At 37.3% G+C, this 27923-nt stretch overlaps 1 protein-coding gene and 1 long non-coding RNA gene across 10 annotated transcripts in view; one reads left to right on the forward strand and one right to left on the reverse strand.

Moving 5' to 3' along the window:
* ZBTB20 (zinc finger and BTB domain containing 20) overlaps positions 1-27923 on the forward strand; it is a 433101-nt gene that overhangs the window by 198616 nt on the left and 206562 nt on the right. The gene's annotated exons all lie outside the window — the stretch shown is intronic.
* On the reverse strand, positions 1642-27471 carry LOC140625170 (uncharacterized). The gene is made up of 3 exons (XR_012024548.1): positions 27290-27471; positions 4073-4132; positions 1642-1794 (listed from the first exon to the last, which is right to left on the reverse strand). It is a non-coding gene; the product is annotated as an uncharacterized lncRNA (long non-coding RNA).

The following is a 27923-nucleotide window of genomic DNA, read 5'->3' on the forward strand; positions in this document are numbered from 1 at the left end:
AATAAATGTGGATTTAAATGTCCTTCTTCTTACCACCATCTCCCCCTCAAAGTAGTCCATAGAGAAGGTCACTACAGGGATTAGGAGCAAATGTAATGTAACTTGAAAAAACATTAGGAAAGGAAGAAATCCTGTTGTTTATAGGTGCTTCCCAGTAGAATTAAGAGATTAAGTCCAGGAGTAGAAATTTGTGCAATGTATTGGGGCTTCGGTGAGTCACCAATATTACTTGAAAGAAGTTTAGTTCAATTATACTTTGCCAACCAGCTGAAATCCTTTAATAAATGGTGAACTATAATAAATACACCCAAAAATAAAAATAGTGATGTAGTGTTAGTTTATGAACAACTTATTTTCACTAATAAGCTGGAAAATTATATTAATCATTGCTCAATGACATTCATAAATAATGCAAATTGGTAAAATATGCAAGTATATAAAAATGTATCTGAAAATCATTCAAAAGGCAAGGGGCAGGAGACTTTTCCAACTGGCATTCCTATGAGACTATATGTTACAGCTTCAGGGTTAAATGTGATGAGGTGAAAAAACTGCCCTAGAGTGAAGGGTAACCAACCGAAAGTGATGCTGAATTTCATAATCAGAGTTCCTAGAATGAATATAATGCAAATTATATTTCGGGGGGAACAGGAGTGTAATAGCTGTATATGGAGTAGCTGTATTCCATGGACCAGAAACAATTAGGTATTATATTTGAAAGACCTGTTGCAAAAATACAACATGCAAGGAGTTTATGTTAAGTGGAGGCTTAACAAATGGTTATTGCTGTTGTTGTTTGCTGTTGTTGTTGTTTTAATTAAAGTTGAAATCCTGTAATAGAATTTCCTGCCCTTTTGCCATCTCAGGTCTTTATGCTATTTTAAACCCTTCCCTCCCTCCAGTTCCCAAACTGCCCTTTCTCTGGGGAACAGAATATAAATTATCCTATCTAAATTTCAAGAATGACTATTCCCACGTGAGAGAATATCAAAGCTGAGAAGAGAATACAGAACTCTTAACAACCAGTACTATTCACGCCAGCTCATCTGCTACCTCCTAATAAAACTGGTTGTTAATCTTCCCTGATTTGTCTACATCTTTCAGGTAATAAAAGTGTCTAAACCATAATGCATTCTTCCAGAGAAGATAATCAGGTAACTTAATACCTCTCTGCTCAGCAACACAATGTCCCTTTGTATCCAGTCCTGAATTGGATTGACATTTCTAGCTGACGCTTTACATCAAAGGTCATTTTGCTCAGTTCACTATCTGATCTTTTTTATTGTCTTCTAGCATATTCCTAATTCTCAAAAAAATTTCTCCATCTCTGGCAGTATAACTGAGAGCTCCCAATTTCATTATCTCATTGGTATATTTCATTAATTATTAAGATCTCTCTAATTGGGAGTTTCTCTTCCCAAGAAAGTGTCTAAGTCTCATCATTAGAGATATTAATAAGCAGAATTTTGTGAACACCCAAAGTATAGTTAAGTTGGGCATAACCCTGAACTGCCAAGGGAACAGAGATCTCCCAAGTACGAAAGCTCCCCAAACTGTAAGGATTTCATAAGAGTGATTCATTACTTGGTAAATTTTCATAAAAATGGAATGAGTCAATGTGAGAAAAAAGATTTGGTTCCTTTCATTTATTTATCTTGAGCCATTCCACTCATACAGATTGGAAAAAAATTCCCCAGGCAAGACCAACCAATGTTTTGTGAGTTAATATAGATGCTACATCCTGAAGGGTACCATTTATTTTCTCTTCGGTTTTCGCTGTCTCTGTTTTGCACCCTAAAAAAGGAAAAGCATAAAAATCTATAAAATAGCAGGACTAATAAATAGGATCTAATAAAATAGCAGGACTTTCAAAACTTATTTACTAAAAATTAAACTGTACTGATTAAGTGTTTAATACTATTAAGGTTGTCAACAAAAAAAGATAGAACAGAAATTAGAAGTCAAAAATGTATTAGGAAATCACATCACAGAAATATGAAAAATATGGTGCCCTTTCTAGAATCTAAAAGCCCTGAAGAGGTAGTACTACTACTAGAATGAGGGAGATAGGATCAAGCGAGATCACAAGAGAATATCTAGGTTTCAAAAGAATGAGAGCTGAGGAAGAGAGATATTTTGGATGAAGCTTTCATAGTGATAGAGCATTTACCAAGGTACGAATAGTCTATAGAATGCAAGATAGCCTATCTTGCAACAAGATTTGATAGTAAATGCAGTTGAGATTGAGAGGGTAGGGAGGATTGAAAGAAAAAGGCCCACATAGGTTAGTGAGGAAACAAGACTTGTGGGAGATACTTTGAAAATAATGAGTTCATATTACGTAACTGTTCATCTTTATCCTACTTTGTAGAAGCAATGTGTGAACAAATCCAGAAGTAGAGGGAAACCCACAGGTAGGAAACAGTTAACTTCTCACTGGCATGCTTATTCTGTTTTTTTTTTTTTTTAAATTGTGTTTATATTGGATGGTGGGGTGTTGTTACCTTCCATTGAGAGAGGATAAAAAAAGGAAAAGCAGAGGAGTGGAAGGCAACAATACCTGTGTTATCTTCCAACATATTTTTGAATGACTCTGATCTAACTTCAGTTTCAAGCTGTTTAAATCTATCTCACTGACGGGTCCAAATCTAGTGCTCACATGTTTGGGACAATTAAAATCAGCAGGGTCTGTGGCTCCCTAACCCAGGCTTTATTGTATAAGGGGTAAACAGCCACTTGTAATTTAGTGAGTAAGTGCAGGTCTTTCATGATGCACATACCAGCCCCACTGAAAACCGATCAATTTCTGCGCTTGGCAGTGGCATTCATAAGGCCCCTATGGAGCATTATCCCATGCCTGAGGGTCATTACTCTTCCACAGAAGCACTGACAGTTGTGATGAATGGCAGTACCTGGGAAGAGGAGTGTTTGGATGTTTAAACAGATTACATTTTCCTTTTAGAGCAGTAGACATTAGATCACATCTTAGACTGTCTACTCATGTGGACAGTGAGGATGAAATCAGAGCAACTCGTATGTGACCCAGTGAGATTCAGGTGTACCAATCATCTTTTCTATTGGGGGAAATGGACTTGACTTTGCATCCTGTCACGATATTGTATGTGCTGCCAAGCAATGGGTGATAGCCATATACAGCTGCTGAGATGCTAGGCTGTCAACAGGCATGAGATTCCGTCCATCACTATTATCTACAACAAGACTCATTACCTGCCAGCCAGTAAACATCCCATTTACACCATCTGCAATGAATTAAAAAGTGACGAAAAGAATCAGTATCTGTTTGAGTTGCAACATGATTGTCAAGTTCATTTTCATCTCTGGAAGCCCTTCAGTTCTACGAGAGACTTTGGGGAAAAATATATGATGAAGAAACCCAGGAATAGCCTGGCAGTGACAGTTGTCACTGACAATTGTCAGGCTTTTAACTAGGCATTTACAAATACAATTAGCTCCTTAAAGTGTAAGAAAAGTCCAGGCCTTTGTCAATTCCCTTTTTCAGTTGTTCCCTCTCTGGTTTTCTGGTGTGCTAGAACTGGGATTCAGTGTTTGATACTCCTAAATTGATGCTGACTACAGTGAGAAATATTTCATAAAAATGTATATTTCAACATAAACTCTGAGGCAAAGCTGCCACTGTATCCAGAGAGGAAGTGATGATTAGTTTCTAATTTACACGTGCAGTGATTTCTTTGGCAAGTGCGAATTCCATGTCCTACAGTAAGGTTCTCTGTAACTGTTCCTACTTGAAGCAGTTATTGGGGTATTAAAAAGATGCAGAGGTCTGCTGGCACTTGAGGCTATTTAATTTATATATAAGCAATCTAGCTGTCTGTCCAGATTACATGTGTAGGTGGTCAGGCGGTGGGAACTGCAGAGCAAAAGATCAAATAGAGGTGTCACACACAAACCACGTGAGAAATAGCAGAAAGATTTGACATTTATTCTTATGCATCACCTTTTATTAGCAGAATCTCTTGTGTTGTTTTTTTTTTTTATCTTCCTTTTTCTTCATCAGATATTTCAACAGCAAGGAATCGACTCTCATTCTTACCTTGAGGATAGGGGTTTCTCAGTGCTGCTCCAGGTACTGCTCTGAGCAGAGAGACCAATTCTGAAATGAGGGTATTGAAGATAAGCCCTTCTGAAAATAGCCCTGGCTATGCCGTAGGATTTCACTCCCAGAAATCCATCTCTTCCTCCCACAAATTGCCCTTGTGGTAGTAATATAGGAAGGAGATTATATATTACCTCATCTCCTTACAGAGAAAAGGACAAGTGCTATGGGAAAGCTTTGTTTCTTTTAATCATTCCAGGCATCCCCTGCCTTCAATATTTCACTAAAGAGGTCCTCGGTTGCCTCTAGAAAGACACTCTAGTGAGAGAGAAAGAAACAGAGTAATGAAAATGATGACCTCATCTGGAAAGGCTTTCTAACCCAAAGGGATAAGCTAGCTGTGACCCCCATCCTCAAATCTGTGAAGCAGACTGGGATAGAAAGGTAGTATGAAGTTATGACTACCTCCTCAAAATTGTGCTTGGTAACTGTTCAATCTGATACTACAGTTTAGCAGAAAACATCTTTTTCTAGCAAGCTCATCTTTATGTTTTTATAAAGACGGGAAGACACAAACCTCTATGTAGAAGATTTTTAAGGCTAGTGACTTTGTGCTAGAAATAAGGAAGAGAAATGTCACATTATGGGAATAAGGAAGCTATTTTGCAGAACCTAGCAAGGGAGTGAATAAGTTTCATTCTCCCTTCCTCTTCTCATCTACCCATTCCTGAACTTGTACACTGTATTAATTCCATTAGGGCAAAGTTAATTGATGATGGACTCTGTGCTTCTCTTGAAATAAAATCTTTTTATATTTGAGTCATTTCAGTGCTGAACAGCACATTTTCAAACTATAGGAAGAAGGAATGTACCAAACAAGTTATACTGTGAATTTATGGTATTTAAATAAATTTGACCAGCCTCACAGTAAGGTTGGGTTAGGAAAGCTAGAATCCATTTCTAATAGCATAAGAAAAAAGGAAGCCTGGTATATTTGTAGTAAATGTACACATAATCAAACACAAAATTCTGTTTTCACTGATCTGCCAAATATCAAAGAAACACTTTAAGAAGGATGGTAAGAAGAGATTACATGTTTGGAAAAAGTAAAGCTAAATTATGCTTTAATCTGTTATATTTTTCCTACAAAATAACTTAATGTACCTGCCAGAAATTGATCAAAGTTGAGCTACTGTGCTCATAAAGTGTTAATACTTTGCACACCACATCATACATCTATATAGAATACAATACAGTAGAGCTCTTAAAGTCTTTTACGTGTCACTAAGAGCCAGTTGTTTTGGCAGTCCTATGGTAAAGTCTTCACTGGATTGCTTCTTGAGTCTAAATGCCCAACTGAACATGAGGCATTGCTCCCAGTTGTTTTATTGACAAGATACCATATAACTGTCCCATGAAATAATTTGGAACAAAGAAGGTAAATTTTTGAAGCTATCTTGAGAACACATCTTGAGGTGACCCAATAACAGTTGTCCAACTTGGACTAATTTTCTGTTTATATTAAACAGTGTTATTGAAAACAATCATTCTGAGGGCAAAAAGCTAATACAAAGCAATAGCACCATCTTCACATGTATTAAACTCCTAAGCTTCTGTCTTGAGGGCAAATAGAGAAAGACCATATTGAAATACTTGGCCTTTGTGCCTAGCTTTGTCTTACTCTACCAAACCCAAGGAGATTGTATGTAAATGTGTGTGTGTGTGTGTGTGTGTGTGTGTGTGTGTGTGTGTTTTGAAACAACTACAAACATGGATCAAATGGTCTGGTAGTGCAGCCAGTGGCCACATCTGCAGCAAAGACTTTTTTGTGGGAGCTCCTAAAGCTCATAACCATGGAGTGAACCATAATTATATTGTTTAGAAATCCATGTCAGAGAAAAAACTCTTTTGACTTTAACCATTTCCTCCATTAATTTCGGGCTATTTGGAAACTGGCCATAGGACTATTTACTTGAGTCTCTGTAACTTTTCTATTATTTCAATGGTTGTAGTGTAGAGTTCATTAGTGAATAACTAAAAGAAATTAAAAAACAGAAGGAGTCAAGTAAAACTTCAAAAAGGCACCACTGTCCTTAAACTTCATGATCTTTTTGGATGAGATTTGATAATCCTTGATGTCTAGTCCCAGAGAACTTTAGCTAGAGACAAAATAATAAGGAGATATGGTTAAGCTATAATAGTAAATAGATACCCAGGTATCTAGAATGTCCATGTTTTTAGCTGCATATGAGTTTCCATTTTTTTATAGAATGAAAAGTGTTCTAAAATAATAAAAGTTCTGTGAACTGTAGTTCTTGAAGACCATATTGAAAAGTTTACAAAAACATCTGGGCAAACGAAGGCTTGTCTAGTCACATTGTTACATCTATTTACAACCTTTCTGACTTCAAAAGTAGCATACCTTAGGGGCTGGAAGAACATTGTCCACTGAAAACCATGAGATAAATGGCAGCTTTGCTTAGAATAGTCTTTAAGAATAAAATCCAAAATATTATCTATGGTTTCCATAGAAGAGCATTTTCTTTTTCTGAATAGCCCACTTTTGGTCTCACACTCTTTACTTGATTGTTGGTATACACCCCATCTTCATTCCTCTGTGTCAAATGTTATCTATCCTTCAGACCCATCTCAAACGCCACTACCTTTATGAAGTTTTTGGCCTACGTCTCTTCAGCTCTCTCTGTAGCAAAAGTCATTCTTCCTACAAAGACCCCTTAACAACATTTTGGTGCTTCTTTTATGAAACTTAGTACTTAATTTGCATCATTTTCTGTAATTTCTCTACTCCCTCTGCAAGGTATGATTCTTCAGGTGAAATAACTACTTTATATAAAGTCTTAGAGGAGATTCTCAATAAATATTATTATATTTAAAAATTGTATTATAAATATTATAACAAATTGAATCTCTTTCATTAGAAGCAGAAATTTTTCTTGAGAATTTCCCATATTACTAATAAGATAGACTGATAAATAAGAATGTCTTTAAACTCAAAATTAGACAATAAAAATAATTTTTAATCCTTGTGAGTCTACAAGCTCTCTTTGTTTCAGATGCTCAGGCATCTTTTACTCCAGATCCTCTTTTAAAAAATCATCTTAAGACTTCATATGTTCAAAAGATAACTCATAAATTATGTCTTTTAAAAAGGAGAACAAATATATGAACTGGAAGGGAATTAAGAGATTAAGAATGGGACCAAAAAAAATTTAAAAATTATCATTTTCTTCCTAAAGAATGAATGAAAGCCTTTAAAGACAACGAAAAAACAAAACAAAACAAAAAACTAGAAAGCTAAAACAACATATTTGTCTTCAAGATTTCCTCCATAAATGAAGAGGAAATAAAATTGAAGAATGTCAGACTTGTCTGGTATGATGCTTACACAAAGCTTTAAACAAATCGACTTGCAATTTGGATTTCAATCCATTTGCAGTGAGTGTGAATCAGTTTGATAAATGTATATGCTCTTTGCAAGTCATCAACCAAACTATGGAATAATGATGTAAATACAACTAACCACTGAACCAAAATGTACTCAGGAAATATTTTAATTGTGTAAGAAAAATAAGATTGAATGTGATAAGTGAGGGAAAAATAATTAAGAAGATATATAGAAGTAGAAAGAACATTCTATGTTGGGAAAATGGTGGAAGCACGGTGATTAAAGCAAAAATAATAGAAATGGAATAGTTAGGATCCATCACTCAAACAAGAAAAATGTCAAGTTAGAAGTCATTGCTTAACTTACAGGTTCACCAAAGTCTAATATAAGCATCAATGAAAAAAATAAAAATTAAAAATAATCAACTTGTAACTCGTTATGGAATCAACCCTGCCCACAGCTTTCTAGGAAAGAATATTCTTAGTATGATGATTAGAGAAATGAAAAAAGAGAAGGCTCAAAGGAGGACAGCAGTAAATTGTTTATGTCCTAAATCGGGCATCATTAGCACTTTTATAGTTTGGTGGAAATTGCTGTGTGAAAGCCAAATTTCTGTTTACAAAAAGGAAACGATGCTGTAGAAGAGAATGGATTATACTGCATGGATTTAAGATATGAGGAGCCATGGTGGTACTAGTAATAGTACCATGGTGGAAAAATTTAGCAGTGAAGATACACGTTGAATATTTAACAGGATTTTGCCATTATTTCGGTAATACTCTAGTAAAGTAGGTAGAAATATAGGACTGATAGAAGAATTTTTGTATATAATTGTCCCACTCGATGAGATCATACCCTACAAAATTAGCAGTGACTCCCTCTTAAAGAAAATATTTAACACGCTAACACACAGGTGGCATGCTTAAGAAAAGGTATTATTTGTACCTTCGTTATAAGCACTGGGGAACTAGACTATCTAAAATCAATGCAAAATTCTCTTTGGTTGGATAGATATTTAGTGAAATTTCTTTTTTGTTTCCTTGAATAAGAGGAACCTCTGCCATTATATAGAATATTATAGAATCATCATTCGTCATATTTTCTCAGTAGCCAAAGGTCAGAAATAAATATAGTAGTGCCTTGGTATATTAAGAGGTTTTCATATGTTCATTTATTTCTTTGGGTACTCTTCCCTTTAACCTCTGTGAAGAAGTGATTCTCTTGTCCATGACTGATTTTCTTCAAAGTAAGTTTCAGATCTTAATAATTATGAAGTGTGATTCCTGCAAACATTTTCTGTGCTTTTTTTTTGCTTTATATTATTGTTGAAGGACTAATCTAGCCATTTTTTAAAACTTGGTTTCCTCTTGGTGCACTTGTAGATGAACTCTATTTTGAGATTAACTGATCTCCTGGAACTTTCTACTTCCTTAGGTATCAGCTGCGTAAGAAAAGTGAGTTGATATAAGAGATCAGTACTGTAGGTAGACTTCCCATAAGTTTTCATCATACCAAGTAAAGGATAAAGAGAAGCAAAGCCATTAGATTCCTGCACAGTGCTCTGTGCAAAATAAGCATGAATTTTCCTTTCTCCTCTCACCCCCAAACAAGCAGGAATCCACAATGTAAGTGACAGCAGTTCTGATTCCATGGCAATAAGCCCAAAATCTGAGTGAGGCATAGACCATGCACATACACATATATCCCTTCCAGGGAACCACATGGTTTTTGATCAGGACTGGTCTGCATATAAATTTAAACCTGCTGTAAAGGCACCTTATTCACTCGTTTCATGTAAATGCATAAAAGATATTTGAAAAAAAAAGATAGCCAAGTACCCTAAGAAAAATTACTTGCTTATAAACTGTCCTGAGATGGCACATCTGTCATCAATTAAAGCACTACTATGTCTTTGGCTTAAGAATTACAAACAATAGAAAATAATATAAAAAATGAAAATGCACCCTTTAAATAACATTGCAATTAGGCTTAAACCATTTTCCATAATGGTGGGACTTTTGAATCTCTTTACTGTAAACCTTAAGTATCATCATCTTGTAAACCTTACATATAGTCCTTACATATAGTGTAGGCACTTAATAAATACTTATTTAGTAAAGAATCGGGTAATTTAATGAAAATTGTAAGTTGTTACATAAAATTAGGGAAAATGAGGCATTACTCCTAACTCTGACCTGCGTGTCTGTAGTTTACACACATACCATGTGAATATCCGGTCACTGCCCAAAGCATCTTCCACTCCAGCCATCCATTTTCTTTCCCAGTTACTGTCCTTAGGCCCTAGCACTAGGATCACTCCAAAAGTCTCTTTTCTTGCCCCTCCCTTCCCATTCAGTGAATCCCAAAATTCTGTCAATTTCCCCTTCAACAATCTCTCTTCAGTTGGCCTCTTTCTTTTCATTGCCAAGACTTCACAGTGGGCCTTGGAAAGGATGGCCCTTATCTCCTTTCTGAATTTAGAAATAGGTCATCCTTCCTTCATGATGTTTTCATAAAACCTTTAAGCACCTAAAATAATTGTTCCCACCATCATTTTCCTCATCTCACTTCTTGACGCAGGAACCTACACTGTTTCACTCTACCTATAAATTAAAACCCAAATTCCTCATCTGGCTCTACAGTTCCTCTCTTACGAGTTATTCACCTTGTCCTCTTTTTCTTCCCAAACTCCAAGGTCCCCATCATCTTCTGTTTCCTCTAACATAGAATGACCAAGGGCTCCAGTTGGACCTCCAGAGGGACATGAGTCAGTCCCTTATCTATCTCCATGCACCTGCAGTGACCCTTCTGTTCATTACCCTGCTTTAGCATGTTGGGGGGATTCACTCTTTCCCACTTCCCTTTGTTTATGCTCTTTCCACTATATGATGCTCTTCTCTCTCACTTCAGTAAACATATCCTATCCACCACTCCCTTCCACATTTTTTTATCAATTGATTACCCTAAAGACTTTATATATTTTGTGCACTCATTTTTATGTTAATCTGAAAGCCGTTTTTCCTGTATACATTATGTCATTTCCTCATTCTCAGCAAGACTATAGGCCTCTTACGGAAGTAGAGAACATTTTCTTAAGTATGATACAGAACTCTGCATAAAAAAAAACTTCTACAGCAGCAAACAAATGTTTGCTGCTGGCTTCTTAATGAAATATGTGACCATTAGATCTCATTAAGACATTTGGATTCTTCAGTTATGATTAAAAATAGTTGTATGTTGTAGAAAGACTTGCTGCACATCCATAATCTCCTGGTCCAGACCAGGAGCTTAAAAATGTTGGAGGAACAGGTAAAGCACTCAGGACTGTTAGGCAGGGTGTTGAGTTGGGAGGCCTTGAATGTGTTCTACTCTGTGAAGAACATCAAAGGTCTTAGGTTTCCCAGACAAGCAGTAGTTCTCAGAGGCAGTAGGGGGCAGGTTCACAATTTGGTAGAGGAAGCTTGCCAAACGTTGTTATCATATCAGATGGGTTTGTCCTTAAATGAGCACATCTGACGAGCATCCCCACCCAAGCTGCTCTCTGAAGATGTAAGTGGGCAACAAAGCACAAGTGTGACTCAGTCAGCTGCCAGAGACTGACTGGCTCCCAAAACATCCACACCCACCACTTTACACTGTGCAAAATGTACTATTTTGCTCTGGTTTGTGCCAGCCCAGTGTTTGAGATTTATCAATGAATCAGGAAAGGAGAGAAGCCATCAATATTACAGATTTCAAACATTCTTCATTAGAAAATTTAACAGACTCTCTAGAGGTCCCGTGGGGTCAACTGATATGTAAGGAAGTCTTCTTCTGATTATTTTAGCCCACCTAATAAAATCTGATGGCCATGCATGGGTTGCTTCAGGGAATATAATTTTATGTTAGGGTTAAAAAAGAATGAGAATTAAATTTTATATCTTGGTCCCAAAGAATGTCTTTCTGAGGGTATATGGAAAGGCCTTTTTGGCCATGAGTTAACCATTTTATGACACTATCTGTGAGAGCGGAAACCTGGACTCTCTTATTCACTGCCTTACCTGGTGCCAGACATAGTAGGTGCTCAATAAATAGTTGCTGAATTAATGAATGAATTGCATCTAATTCATTTGTCATTTAGTTTTGTAAGATTTCCTGGAATAAGAAGGAGGTATTTAAATTAACAATATTTATCTATTTTCTGAGACTTGTCATGCTTACTCTTAAAGGTAAATTTTGCATGAAAATCTCTAAAGAAAAAAAAAAGAAAATCTCTAAAGAAAAAGACCTCAAAAGACTTTTGAGTTAAGCTATTATAAACAGAGAACTGTTTTCTTTCTTGGAAAATAGTTATTACTTTCATTTCTGTTTTTATGACCATTGAAACCTTACCTTTAGTCTTGGTCTTAAAAGTATAAAGTGTATTATTATAAATATATGCTGATGTTGTTAAAAAGCTTGGGAAATATGTCTTGGGTGTAGATAGCCATAGTCCTTGGGTTATTCTGGAAACAGCCCATTTTCTAATAGGATTTATATCACCTAAAGGTTTTATAGTGAATTTACTACATGTTGTCTAGAAAATCAAGTGCCAAGAAGAATGGCAACTTGGACCATAGGTAGTCAGAGATGATACGTGATGCTGACCTCACCGATCCAATTCTTCACCCTATTCTTCCATTCAAAAATCTCATCTACACCATTTATTTACATTGGAAAAGCCAATAGGACTCGGAAATTATTGGTTATTTATGTTTTTCTGGGTACTGTATGTATGTGAGATTTTTTGGTTTCAATCATTGTTATCAAGTTGTGATTCACAGTTTCAGTATAGCTATCTCTGCCTTTCATTTAAACCACTCCCCCCCCCCTTTTTTTTTTTGCATTGTAGTACTCCCAGGAGCAAATCCTGGCTGTGAATGTGCCAGGAACTATGCAATAAGTTATCTGTCTGTTGAATAAAGCTATTGAAGAATCAGTATTTATACCTTTGGAAGGGAATTTGGCTATGTTATTCTGAGTGGGTCTGATTCGCCCGAAACCCTGCCTGTGTACCTCACTGCCAAAGGAGAGAAACCAAGTAGGTGGAACACATGTATCTTTTGTGTACCAGTCTGCTAGACCTCAAACAAGATTACTGTTGACAGGGAAAAACAAATTTCCTTTTCATTCCACAGGATAACTTAGCTGCTTTCAGATGCAAAAGCCCTTCCCCCCAACCTCCATTCTCCCTCCTGAACCCCCTCCCCTTTAATTCCTGTCTGGAATGGATTCCTCCCAAATGAGGATAATCCTGCCTTAGCTGTTTACTCACTTGGTTACCTTCCTGGGCTCTGCACCGTCCACAACAGGCTTTGCTGCTTGTATTTATTCCTGCCAGAATGCACTTAGGAGTTTTTATTATTGTTTTGGTTGAGGTGGCACTTTAGCTTTAAGCCCTTATATTTATGATTTATAACTTTCTGTCGAAATTGCATGTTGGACTAGAATTTCCCCGGCATATTCTCTATTTAAACACAAATGTTTCATAAAATTTGAAGAAAATGTTGGGCATGGCAGTCCAGTATTCAAGAATTCATTTCACTCACCTGCCTTCAGAAGTAGCTGACATACCTCGATGCATTATGTACTGAACATATCTGGACACTCAATAATAAGCCGTAGACACATACTTAACCTTAGGAAACTATTATGAAAAAGAATTCTATGAACCTTTTAATAAAATGAATTTTCGATGATCATTGTTTTGTGTTTCAAAAGTACCTATGGATAGCTACATGATAGTTAAATTATGGTTATTCATTCTTTAATGGTAATAGTTGCTATGGTGCTATAAACTCCAAGAGAGCTTTGCAAAGCCTGTCTCACATATATTACTTCATTTCATCTTCATAATCACCCTACAAAGTGGGTATGATTACTCTTGTAACTTGCTCAAAGTCACCTTGGCTGGTAAGTAACATTAAAGGATTTGAATCCCTATCTACCCATCTCTAGAGCCTTTGTTTATTCTATTAGATGTACCCATAAACCTGAGTAGTCTGAGTTACTTATTCTTCTTAAATAATAGTCCCACATGAATACCTTTTGTCATGTGTTGAAAGAATTGGCACATGTATACTATCACAACCCACAGGTTGTTTTGTTTGTTTTTTAAATATAAATTCTCTTTCCTTCACCAGGGAATAGCTAGTTTGTAATCAGAAGTGAAAGTTAAAGGATTTGTAAGGGAAATGGGTAAATTCCTAAACAGGAATATGATAATCACTCAAATGGGGCATCATAATTTTAAAATAATTGCACTTTCCCAGTGTTGTTGGTTACATAAAACTCTAAGCAGACATCTACAAGTTCAGTTCTAATCTATTGTGTTTTATATTCTTTCCAAGGAACTCCATCACTGACACATTTAAGTTAAACATATATTGTAAAAAATCATGTGAGGAATGTTGTAGAACTGACAGAGAGTGGCACTAGACACCTTAATTTTAAATTTCATGACTTTTGTGCAATTAGAAGCTCAACCTTAACATTGCATTAACTTAGCTTTTTTGCATTTAATTATAGATATTGGGTTAAAGCTATGGAAGTTAATATTTTAAGCCTCCATTAATGGTTGTAATCGATTTTTTGTATTATTTTTTGCTATAATAATCAAAAGAGCACTTAACCTGGACAGGAAATAAATCTGGGATTCTGGAGATTAATGTTAAATCTGCTAATGTATTGTCCTACCATTCCCTGGAAGCCTAGGTTATCTGATGCTATATGCAAGTGCTTACAGGTGACAAGAGTCTCTTCTAGGTTTCAGTATTTCTCTTTGAATTGTCATAACAGCATTGTTTTTTGTTTTTTTTCAGTTTCACAGTAGGATGCATTTTAAGCAAATGGAGGGTGGGGATTCCAAGATGAAAGGAATTGACATAAAAAAACTAAAGGAATTGCTTAATTTGTAAATTTAATCCTGTATCATGATTCCTCATTAGGGATATTTGCTGTTCTGATTCCGTACCAAGCACAGGGGGCAAATGGGACAGAAAGGGCACTAACTGTATTGAAGATGGCACTAGAAATTTGGAGGGCTCTTAATAATTAGGTACTTAAGCTCACCTAGAGAAGTGATTAGTGTTTAGAAGTGGAGACATGGCTACAGGAACACAGATAAATTAGAAAGGAACAAAATGTCCAGTTTACCACAGTTCTTTTAAATAATCGTAGCCTGTACCAGGGATGTGGCAACACTGTCCATGCTGCTCACACAGCCTTCCCAGTCTTCTGAGTCCCAGTGCCTTTGACTGTGGCACAGAGACAGCCTGAGCATGAAGAGCCCTGGCTTCGTTTTTGCCTTTCTGTAGGTCTCTGTCACAAACTCACTGGATACTCTCAAATAAGCTATTCACTCCCCTGATTTTCCATTCTTCTCCTCAAGACATGGATGAAATGCCTCCCTCTCAAATAGTGTGAACGTTTACAGCATTTTCTTAAAAAGCGTGGGTCGAAAACAGTTTAGGACCAAGAGAAGATGAACACTTATAGCTCAGAGCCACTCAGCAAACACGTAGTAGGATCTCACCAGAGCCTTCGAGGTACAGGCATGGATGCAACATTGTCCTCGAGTAGCTCTAAGTGAGGACTGTGTGAACCAGAAGGGTGGATACAGTCTAGAAAGAGATCAAATAAATATGACAGGAGTGATACTAGTGCAGGGCAGAGGAGAGCATGATGGTTGGATATTTGAAAAGCAAGAATAAGTAAATAATGGTCATATGATGTAGAGGAAAGAACACAGGAATAGGAGTTTGTTCTGGCCTTGGTTGCTTACCGTGCATGCTCCAGAATAATATTCTTTGTTCCTGTGTTTCTTTATCTATAAAATGGGTGTGCTGTCTGATTGCTTAGCCACAATGTATGCTGGGAGTCAAATAAGAACTTTGCAGCAGCACTTTGAACACTTTACAGTGCTTTGCAAATGTCTAGCAACATAACTAGCATATCACCACAAATGGTGGAGAATCAACATAAATCAGTAGGTGATTCGACCAAAACTTATTTTGCCAAAAATGCCAAACAGTTGCACCAGAAGTAAACATTGATGCTTAATGAATCATGCCTCTGACTGAAATTTTGTTGTATGGAATTGAAATGTTCTGGCCACAGACTAACAAAGTAATTCTGACTTTCCAAAATTATAATCTCTTGAAGCTAGGAAAGAGAAACTTGAAATTGGAAAAAGGCTGGACACTTATACATTAAAAATGACAAGATGAAAAAGAAGGAGGATTGTGCTTTTCCAAATGTCAAAATTTGAAATGCTAATAAAATCCAATAAATAGGATATTTACCATGGCTACAACAACTAGCAAAGGTTAACATGGACAAGGACTAGAAACCATTAAAGGCACTGAAGGACAACAATCAATGATAGTGCCAACCCTGGAAGAGTTTTAATTTCACTGGCATGTGCTCAAGTCATGGAGCATCTTTCATAGACTGAAACCAACTGTAATCATTATTTAGAAGAGATTTTTTTTAATACACATATTATTTCTTTACTGTGTTTTTTTTTTTTTTTTGCATAGCTGAAGTTACTTTTGAATCAAAGTAAAAAAAAAAAAAAAACTGTTTTTACATGATTTAACTCCAACAGTTTGAGTCAGAAGACAGAATGCTCAGACACAAACAGGACCTGTCTCTACACATCTTAGACAGAGAGCAGAATATTCAAACATGTGTATCTTGCACTTAATTTAAACTGCGTGCTTGGTTACCTATCTCTTTGGCAATTCAGTATAAAGTTTTATTACTGTGAAATAGAATAGGGTAGGGATTTATGTCACACAAAAATGAATTTCCATGGATGGGAACACACATGAAATAATTTAGGTAAGCAGTATGTCAAATGAAAATTTAAGATGTTAGAGCTGGTGGTGCAAAGGGAGGAAGCAAAGAGGAGGTTTGTGTAATAGATGATAAATACATCACCAGGGAAAGAAAAAGGACCGCAGTTGCTATAGAAAGTTATTACTGATGTTGAAGAATTGTGGAAAACATTGAAGAATGAATTTTAGGACCAAGAAATCAAAGCAACTGATTAGATGAAAGGAAATCTCATTTGAATGTCAATGGAAAACCTAACACTTAAAATAATTGCGAGCTTTTATTATAGTTAGATCCAGGAATGAATGAAAATCTTGAGCCTAGAGGTTGTGTAGGTTTAGCCCTCAGGGACATTCTTCAAACTCTTTTTTTGCCAAGGTCACTGAAAGAATGGTGATGAGCAAAAAGCTCCTGTCACTTCTGCAAAAATCCTTCCTTTCGTTGATTCAGTTTCATTTCAAAGCAGTCCCAGTTTTGAGAAATGGAACGTGATAATGTTTACTCTTGTGCTTCTCTGCTGGTTTCTAGTATACCTCAGGTATAATGGAAGGGTCTGAAAATCTTCTTTTTGTCTTTCCATACTTCTGGGATTTTCTATGTGTTTGTGTGAAGAAATTTATAGTAGCAAGTCTCTGACATTGAGGTAAAAGAAGTCCAATTTTTAATTGGCCTTCAACTCTCTCCAGTCCTCAAACCTAGGCTAAAAGTCTCAAAAGAACCATAAAGTCACTATTAGGATTTAGAACTTAAGTAGCTAATTTAGATAAGGGGCAGAAGAGAAGGATAAGGAAAGTTTAAAGTGTCTAACTTGATGTCATCTGCCAAGAGAGATAGCAGGGGAGGAAAAAGAAGAGATTTGCCAAGAAAGGCAAGTGATGCTTTTGATTTGGGACTTGTATTTAAGATGGCTGCAAGATGTTTAGATTTTCTCAAAATATCCAGGGACCATAGACAACACGTCTGGAGCTCCAGAGAAAGTGCTGCACTGGAGGCAGAAATTTGGGAGTTACTTGTCAGGAAGTAGTAGGTGAAGCCATAAAAGACTAGATGACGTGATTCTAGAAGTTGTGAGGAGAAAACTCAGTGCAGAATAGAAAAAAATTCTAGTACTCAACGAATGGACAAGAAAGTGGAGCCAAAGAAAAGACGAGAGAGGACTGTCAGTGACAGAGAGTGGGAAAACGAGGCCAATATTGAGGAAACCAAGGGTGAGGTGCTGCAGAGAGGGCCTGTGGTGAGACCAACTAAATATAAAACAGAAAATGTCTAAGGAATTTGGCTCAAAAGAGGTTAATACTGACACTGAGAGTAAGGTACCAAACATACAGTGCTTTATTTGAGGTAATAGTTTAAGGCAAATAATTTCATTAGTGGTAGTGGTAGTAGAAGCCCCATAGAACTTATGGCATTTTTTTTAAATCCCTTAGTTCTCATATTTCTCAATTTATCTCTTCACTTATCCCTCCCTTTGGTGTTGTTTTAACTTTTCAAAATATTTAATGTGCACTTTATTTTGGGAGCACAGTTCGTAGGAAGGTAGTCCACAAGATGCATTAAAAGGCTGTGGATATCATAGTAACATTTCAATGCCAGAAAAACCCACCATCCCTACCTGCTACCTAAATAGGACAAGACAAAAAGCTAGAATTTTTTTTTAACCACCTTATATAATTTCCAAACCAGTTATGTTGTATTCAACGTTTTTTCAACTACAGTTCTGTGGAGGATGAGAAAGTAAATAAAACATGTACTGTCCTTGAAGATCTTACACACCAGTGAGGAATTCATTACATTGTGAAAATTCGTTTCTTGGTCAAAGAAACAAATAAAGTATCTTGGAGAGAAAGCCAATCTCTGGTTTAGGGGAGTTCTTAGTTAAGGTGATATTGGTTTTTATAACACATAAACCTCCAAATCTTCGTGGCTTAACCTAATAGAAGTTTCTCTTTTGCTCATGTAGAGACTGGCCAAGGAACCAGGTTGACAGAAGTTCTGTCATCTTCACTCAGTTTCCAAGGTCACCTTGGGTGTGACTTCCAGTCAGAACACTCATAAGAGAAAGAGCAATCATGGCAAAGGAATGTTTTGGGACCAGGGCAGGAGCAGCTCATGTCATGTCTACTGACATCCCACTGGCCAGAATTTGGTCACAAGGCTATAGCCATCTGCAGAGAGGGCTGGGAAATGGAGTTGAGCTATATGCCAAGTGGAAAAGCAAAGGGCTTTTTTCATGCCTGAGCTCAGGGAGGTTCCCAAGGTTGGGATTTAGACTTAACATGCAATGGGGGGAATCCACAGAAGAGTGATACAGAAGGGGAAAAGGGAGGGTTGAAGGAAGGAGCTGTTCTAACCTCACCTCCATGGGTAGGGTCCTCAATGGTGGTAGGGACATGTTAGCTTTCAATATAAGCTCCCTGATGACACTCTTCTCTCATCTAAGAGAATTCATCTATTTCAGAGGGAAAAAAATCTCCAATGCATACTAATTTACCTCACTGGATAGTAAACGTTAAAACAGAGAGGAATCACAGGCTTTCTCCTTAATTCCCTTAATTCCCTACCTCATTTCAGAGGTAAGAAAGAAGAGCCCAGGGAGCTCATGCCATCCGGGCCTCACCCTGGGAGGCATTGTCGAAACCAGGGTAGAACCCAGGCCTCAGCTGACCTTCCAGAGCTCTTTCTATGAGGAAGGTACAAGTTGTAGCATTTTTGTAGGAGAGGAACAAGGGTTAAATTCCAGTCACCACAATTATGTAGAAATAACCATGGAGCCTCATCATAATTTTTTTTCTGTCATCGTATTTTAAATTCTACTGCCAAGCTCAAGGAAGTCAGCTAGTGCTGACGTAAAATCTCTTCTATGATAATCAGGATAGTCCATATTTACTTCTTATGAAAAAAAATCTTTTTTTTTTTTTTAATTCTGAAGGCCAGTGTATATGTCCTATTCTTCTCATGTCTCGTGTAGGTATTTAACAGTCCAAATATAAGAGCAAGTGTAGATGCAATCAGCATGCTTAATGTTAGTCTTTCACCTAAATTTTAAAAGAAAGAGGAAACCAGAGGTTAGTGGTTAGTTAGTCAGATGGCTATAATTGAGTTTGTGTTGCTTTCATTGTTATAAAATTTTAATTGGCATCAATGCTTAAATGTATATCAGAATGCATGTCACAGCTTTTGTACAAAAATACAATTGACTTTAGAACATATTTTCTTAAATGAGAATGATAAATTATCTCAGACTTGTGATTCTTTACTTTTAAAAACCATAAGGTCAGTTCTTTAATTAAAAGATAAAGAAAAGTGCTCAGTGTCCATGTAGTAAAATCATTTATATCAGGACAATCTGCTAACAAAAAAAAAAAAAAAGATAAAGAAAACTATGGAGGGAGGGATTCAATCTATCTGCATAATAATTCGCCTCAGACTGACTTCTTTTATGGTCTCATAAGATCCACTTCTTGAAGCCCCCTCTTTCAGTGCAAAAAAAATGGAAATGATACAAAGTACAACAAAGAATTTGTCCTAAATTTATTCATGTCAGTTTCAATCATGAGTCTTAATTATTTTTCTATTAAATAATACGTCTCTTATATATAAACATTCTTTTTTTTAAAAAACAACATGAATATATTGTAAGTCTCTGTTATAGAAAACATAGATATAGGGGCTCCTGGGTGGCTCAGTCAGTTAAACGTCCAATTGTCGAGGTTATGGGATAGATCCCCAAGTCAGGCTCCATGCTCAGCATAGAGTCTGCTTAAGATTCTCTCTCGCTCCCCCTACCACTCATTTTCTCTTTATTGAATAAATAAATAAATAAAATCTTTAAAGAAAAAAGAAGCTATAGATACAGGTATAGATGCAGATAGGTATACACAGAGATACAAAACACTCAATTGGATCTACTGGTAAATAGATATTAAGTATGGTACAGAGTACAGACATGTGTTTTGCCCACCCAGCCTGTTTGATGGTCTTCTCCATGTGTCTCTACAGAGGCAGGTTAGTTAGATACTTACTTTTTATACCTTTGAGATTATGGCAAGGTATTACAAAGACCATTAGATAATGAAATACAGCGGAACATTTATAAACACTAGATCTGAAAATGTTTGTTGATGGAAGGCTCAAGATCCAGCTGTATCTGGGTTGGAAAATGTGAACACTAATGTGCTCCTCCTCCAATAAGGAATCACGTGGCACATTCAGGATTAATGACGAGGGTTTGTGAGTATTGTGATGACAGACCTTGCTGTTAAAAGGCTTCCCTGTGAAGTAATGTGGATATTGTCTTATCCACCCAATGTTTGGCAAAGAGAAGAGGCTCTTTGATAAACCAATACCAGACTATATGCCAGAAACATTCTATTTCCCATGTAAGATTTGCCCTTTTGAGAGGCTCCAGTCAGATTTTTGGACCTGCCATCTAGTGGCCACTGCAGTAACAAGGCAATCGGCACATTTTGGTTTTCACTTGAAGACTGAGCTCATCCACAGGTAAATAGGGAGGCGCTCCAGCCATTAGGCACAGTCCTCTCTTTTTTTCCTTAGACATACTGCCATTTTCATAGAGCAGCTTCAAGCAGAACATTTGTTATATCCACAGGAAAACAGATTTTTCACATGAAGTTATATACTTCCCACCTAAAATTTAAGAAAGAAGAGATTGAGAGAGAGAAAGACAAGAGAGAGCAGAGGAGGAAGGGGAGGGAAGGGGAGGGAAAGGAAGGGAAGGGAAAGAGGAGAGAGGGAAGGAAAGAGGGAGGGAGGAAAGGAGGAAGGAAGGAAAGAAAGAAGGAAGGAAGGAAGGAAAGAAGGAAGGAAGTCAGTCTTCCATTATTGAAAAAAGCTGTGGAGTGCTGAAGGAAGAGGGGAGGGGAGAGGGAAGCTGGAGAGCAGGCACATTTTCTGTCAAGTAGTTCTACTTGTGAGACTAATTCTGACAAACTGTGCACCCAGCAGAGTAAACCTCTTATTTTGCTGCTTTTGCTCCGATCCCCCACATAGCTGTAATGTTCTACTTGTTTTTCCCTGTCCTATAAACCACATAGGCATTTGATATGATACATAATGTTGGCAAAGGAACAATTTACAAATGACTTAAGTAGGTAATTATTTATTAGAATATCGGTCTATAGAAGTCTATGTTACTGTAGCAAAACCTGGTAAGAGGTTAGTTTTGTCTCAGTGTTTCTATTATAATCCCTGTTTATTAGTTTTCCTTTTTCCAGGGACTTATGAGTGGAATGTAAAAATGCACAGTGGGCTATTATTATTATTTATTATTTGTCAAAGAAGCATGAATATATAGAGCAAAGGCCAGTTTGTGAACTATGCCAGACAGGCTCTAGCCTCAAAGACCTCACAATACAACTCTTAAGCAGGTCCTGAAAAATGCAAGACAGAATGAAAACAGATGGATGAATGATACTTATTCAATATCTTAAATATAGAACTCAGTGGTGCAGGTGCATCTTCAGATGTTATTTGAAAGAAGAGACAGCATATCTTGGCATTGTGTCATTTATTCATAAATATTATAAATTTTATATTATTTGAGAAACTATTCTAAATATACAGGGTGGTTTGAAAGAAGGTGTGAAAGCTGATCCCTCAAATGAGACAAAGGGCAAATCAAGTGAAAAGCAGGGACCCAACATACTAAAAAAAAAAGTGGAGGAGAACCAGTCCAAGGATGGAGCCAAGGAAAAATAAACCCCAAGGGGATACATAAAATTTGATGAAAAAGAATTTCAAGGATTAAAAAAAAAAAAAAAAAGAATCAAATCAACCAAGAAGAAAGATGATCTTGGCAGCTATGTCCTGAATATACTAAAATTGCCAAGAGACTCCATGAACAATAATGGCAAAGACAATGATTTAGTTATGGAAATTGCAGCGCAAGGCTGTAGAATTCTCTGTGGTGGACAGAGGGCCTGGTCTCAAACACAATATCTATATAGCAGGAAGAATAGTCAGATTTAGGTAAAAGCAGAATAAAAGATGGGACAGGAGTCAAGTTTGTCAGTTGAGGAAGAGAGAAGCCAGTGAAACTATCCAATGCAACCATGGTATTTTTTTGAACATCCATTATCTGTCCTACATTATGTTAGTCATTAGGGAGTGTACTATAGATATAAGTCAGGACCCTGAGCCAAAAACAAACCTCTGTTCAAAGTGAAAAGATAAAACTGACACACCTGCAACAATTAGAAAAGATAAGGCAGCTGATGTTATTAGGCATAGCAGAATTTTCTGGAAGAGAGAAATCAGCCGGCCTTAGAGTAATTGTGGAAAAGCCATCCAGGAGATGAGCCCCAAGCTGAGACTTGAATCGGTGTGTGGAGAACTGACATTAAAAACAGGGAGAAATGTGATGCAATTGTCAGGATGGAAATCAACAGAGTGCTTGAGGGAAGCTATAAAACACCCCTGGTGAGTGGAGATGGATGGTTTGAGCAGGAGCGTAAGGAGAAACAGGTAGGATGGTAAAGTGAGGCCAGTGTCTGTGTTTAAATACATAATCCTCCCAATACCTTGCATTTCAATTCCTTGATTGTCTCATCATCTGCCCTCCACCCTACTGTAGCTTTTCACTTCTGTGGTTACATTTTTGACCTTTTCATTAGTGATAATGACAACTTTTCCACGATCTCAATTTCAAGCATCCCACTCTTCAACCACCACCTAATATTTTCGCAGCTCCCCTTACTGCAACAACTCCAGAACACACAGGGACCTTTCATTCATCAGCTCTACCCTTAACCCCTCGTATTCTCACTTCCTTGTATAGTTTAGATTCTTTGGACAATGACTGTAATCTTTTTCTTGCACACGCCTTAACTTCCTTGACCTTCTCTTGCTTCACTGTCCTCTCCTGGCAAATCCTAATCATAGTGATCGTATGCAACTCCATGCCTGTTGTAGGCCTGCATGCCAGCTGACTGTGGCTGGGGAAAAGCATAGAAGTAAACTGATGACTCTCCCTGTAAACTCTCGATCACTCCAAGAGGTTCTTAGTGCTGCCCTGCACTAATATTGTCCTTCTCCATATCCTACAAGAGCATTTCATCTCTTTTCCTCTCTCAGACTTCCAACAATTCCTTCCCTATTCTCACTCTCAACTTATGACCCTCCTTCCTACTTCATGGAGAAAATAGAAACAGTCAAAAAAGAACTTGTATGAACGCTGGCTCTCCAGCACACCTACCCTCCCATCTGCATGCATGCCCACACACTGCCTTCTCCCCTATAACTATGGACAAACCCTGTGCGCTCCTGTCTCAGCACACCCCTCGCTGTGCCTTCAGTCCCCACCCCGCTCACATATTCATAAACAGTGCTCCCGAAAAACCTCCCCTCTCTCTCATTTTACCAATTTCCCCCTATCTTCCAAATACTCCCTATATAGCATACGAACATGTTGTAAGTTCTCTCATTCTAAAAAAGACCCTTTTTTAAGCCCCCACACCCTGCCAGCTGCTACCCCATATCTTTGATTCCCGCTATAAGCCAAGGTTCTTGAGAAATGCTTATCATCACTACTGACATTCTCCACTTCTACTCTAATTCTCTCTTGACTCTAATTAGCACCTGCACCCACCATTAAGATTCACCAGCAACTTCCATGTTGCCAAATCCATGAACTAATTCAGTCTTTGTTTTTTCCCATCTGCCAGCATTGTTTTCCATGGTTCCTTCTTCTTGTACCATTAAAACACTTTCTTCACTTGGCAGGCTTTCAGTCCCCCACACTCATTTGACTTTTTCCCCATCTTACAGGCCATTCTTTCTCAGTCTCCTTTGCTAGTATATTCTCATCTCTGCAACATGTAAACACCGAGGGTCCTAGAGCTCAGTCCTTGAACCTCCTCTCTTCTTTATCTCCATTCACTTCCTTCAGAGTCACACCCCAGGTTATAGTTCAAGTTCATACCTCTGGTCCAGGCCTTTACCCTGAATTCTAGGGTCACATATCTAACAGTCTACTCAACACCTCCACTGTGAGCCTAATGGACATCGGGTACCCAATATCCCCCCAATGGAATTATTCATTGTATTCAGCAAATATGGTTTTCCCCATCTTAGTAAATAGCACCTCCATCCTCCATCCTCCAAGTCAAAGTTTTTATTTCTCTCCTAGCTTTTTATTTCTGGCACAAATTCAATTTATCAATTAATTCTGCAGTTCTACCTCCAAAACACATTCAGAATCTTACCACTTCTTATCCTCACCACCACTACTACCTTGATTCAAGCTACCACCATCTCTTGCCTGGATTATTTGATAGCCTCCTAATTATCTTCCCTGCTTCTGGCCTTGCCACTTATAGTCTACTCACAAAACAGTAGCCAGAGTGCTTCTTTGTAATGTATGTAATGTAACTCAGACCATGTCACTCCTCTGCTCAGAAGTCTCCAATGGCCCCTGTCTACTCAAAGGAAAAGCGAAAGCCTTTATGGTAGTCCAAAACGCCATACACATTGTTTACCATATTAACTTGTGTCCTTCAACACTTGATCTCTCATTCACTCCTCTCAAGCTTCCTTGACCTTTTTGCTTTCCATACCTATCATATATGATTTCACTTCAGGGCCTTTGCACCAGCTTTCTTTGCCTGTAATGCTTTTCCCAGATAAGTCTTATTTACTCACCACCCTCAGGTCTTTGCTCAATTTTCATTTCTAAGAATGTCCTTCATAACCACCATGTTTAAAAATGTACTCCCTGCCCCCCACTTTGCTTCATTTCTTTTCACAGCATTTACTCCCTTTAGATATATGTTTTATTCGCTTATTTACTTCCCCCTGCCATGGAATGTAAGCCCAATGATTACTGGGTTTTGTTGTATGGTTTTTGAGGTTTTCGTCTGTTTTATACTTTAAGAAATCCCCAGTGTCTAGAACAGTACCTGGTGTATAAAGGTGTTCAGTAAATATTTGCTGGAAGAATGAAAAAAGAATGAGTGCTTCTTTCCCTGACTTTGCAGGTGTTTTTATTAAATGCAAAACTTAATATCGTGGCATGGGCCCCTTGATTCTCCATGGCAAAATTTTTAGATTCTTCAAAATTAATTTTGAAAGTAAGTGCACTTTTTTCAGGTTTATCCAGAATATTAGATAAGCCACTATTTCTGTTCAGCACCCAAAGCAGCAACATCTAAAGTACTTGTTTTTTTTTTTCATTTGGTAAATGTTTATCAGGGAATATGAGCATTCTAGACACAGGTAGCGAGTTGTGCAAAGGCTCCGTAATATAAGAGAACATAGTACAGTGGACTGTTAAAATATCACAAGTGACAGATAACAGAGGCCTGAGTTAATGTGGTACAATGGGAACAGGAGACCTAGAAAAGTGAGAAACATCCATAAGTAAAAGGTCACTAGAATGAAGAAGCCTGGTTGATGGGGAAAACAAAATACTGCCTATCTTTATCAGGCTATAAAGTGGAAAGTGATTGTGAAAGAAGTGCGTAAGTGTGAAACAAGTTGAACTTAGAAGACGTGAGTTGCGAAAGTCCCTTTGTAGGACATAGACGGAGAATCCCTCATTGTTAGAGTTACTGTGAAGACATTCAGTGTATCCACTGGTGACCTTGTTAGAATCATTCCAGAAGATATTCCCAGATCAGGCCCTAACTCTCATTCTTCCAATTGCCTGACTGACAGTTGAAATAGTTTGAAGTTCCAAATTTTCTACCTAGTGACCTCATCCTTCCTGAAAGTTTTTTTTCTTCTTATTTTATACTGAAATTACTAGACCAAGAGAGTCTAGTACACATGTACAAAGAGGTATACACACACACATAATAGTTTTAAACCCAATTAACTGTAAATATCGCTCTCTATGCACAAAAGCCTCCCTCAGTTATTAAAAGAAATTACATGAGAATTACAAATCTGGTGATTATTTGAGGGGTGATGAAAAAGCAACAGATGGTTCTCAGGTATGGGGCTTGGGCAGATGGGTGATTGGTAATGCTATTTGCTCACATAAGGAACATAAGAAGAGAAAGTTTGAAGAAGAGGATGATTCAACTTTGGCCATGTTGAGATATCCGATTGGAATTGTCCAGTAGGTCTTTTGATATAGAGAGCTAGAGGTCAGGACAGAACTAATGGCTCAAGCTCCTGATTTGAGAGACATTAACATATTGATGATCATTAAAACTGGGAATCATAGGTATCCAGTGGGCAGTGGACATAGCAGTGTGAAGTATGTGTGATAAAACATTGCTAGATGTGACCTGGACATCAAGGAACTTCTAATCACTTATCTGACATTTTCCTAGACTAATTTCCTCTTATATGCATTCTCATACATCCCCTACACCAGCCCACATCCTATCCCCAGCCTTCTATTTATTTAAAAACATCTCTAATTAAACACTTGAACCCTTTACATTGATATTTGCGTGATCTCTGTAACAAAACACCTCAAAATTGAATGCAGAGAGAAAGCTCATACATAAGATCCCACCATTAGTGAACTCTAAGCTCTCATTATTTTAAGAAACTATAGAATAAGCCTATTTACATCATGAACAATGTCCCCTAATTTACCCTGTCTCTAAGAGTTTTTGTCATATTTTCTTTGACTGGCAAGGGTCATATTCATGTGTCATAACACAAACCATTGGGATATTTAAGGAGATCTCTGTAAACAAATGAGAGGGAGGTCATCTTTATTTTTTTTTTCTTTCCATTTGCAGTAAAGGAACCAGAGGCACTCAGAACTTAAGTTACTCCCTGAGGGCCAGCCTCTCTGTAAGTCAGCCATCCTACAGAAATATAACTTCCAATTTTATTGAGCTTAGATTACTTATTTTTTTCTTGACTTGAATTATTTAAATAAGTTTTCTGGCCATACCACTTTTGTCACCTCTATACTTTAGTAGGTTCATTTATTTACCTTTTAATTTTAAAATATTTTGTATGTGTTCTCTCACCTCATACTTGGAATTTTCCCAATAGAGGCAGCCTTTGAATGGAAAATGTATGTTGGTTCTATAGTAGTAGTTGTTATCTCTGTGGTCCTGAATTTCTAGAATCTATGATTGTCAGGGACTTCTCTTTGCTGTGCCTCTTTATTGGCAGTCTCACTTTCTTTCTTGTGTCTTATCTTTATCCCTCCAAAAAAGCTTCTGTGAAATGTGTCTTCCCCACCAATCTTAATGCTACACTGTTAGTGTATGCAGTCTCTATGGTAACTGGGACACATGCCACAATACCAAGATTACTGGAGCAACCATCATAGTGGGGAAATCGGCACATGCACTCCTTTGGCACCATGGAGGTTTCCCCATTGAAACTGGAATCAGATAGTAATATTTTAATATGCAGGGCAAGGAAGGGAGCAGAGGAAATACTATAAACCCAGTCTTTCTACAGGCACATTATTGGGTTTTGTTGGAATTTGTGAAGTTGAGCTAATTGATCATGAGTAAAGCTAGACTGATGCATATAGCTTCTGACCGGACATGGATAAACTGGTTGAATTAGGAGAGGGCGACATTTCTTATTCTTAGAGATACATGACTAATCTGTAAACAAGCTAATTTTACTGAAGTTAAGATATAATCT

This window comes from Canis lupus, chromosome 35 (assembly GCF_048164855.1).
Source record: "Canis lupus baileyi chromosome 35, mCanLup2.hap1, whole genome shotgun sequence".
In the NCBI taxonomy this organism is placed as follows: Eukaryota; Metazoa; Chordata; class Mammalia; order Carnivora; family Canidae; genus Canis; species Canis lupus.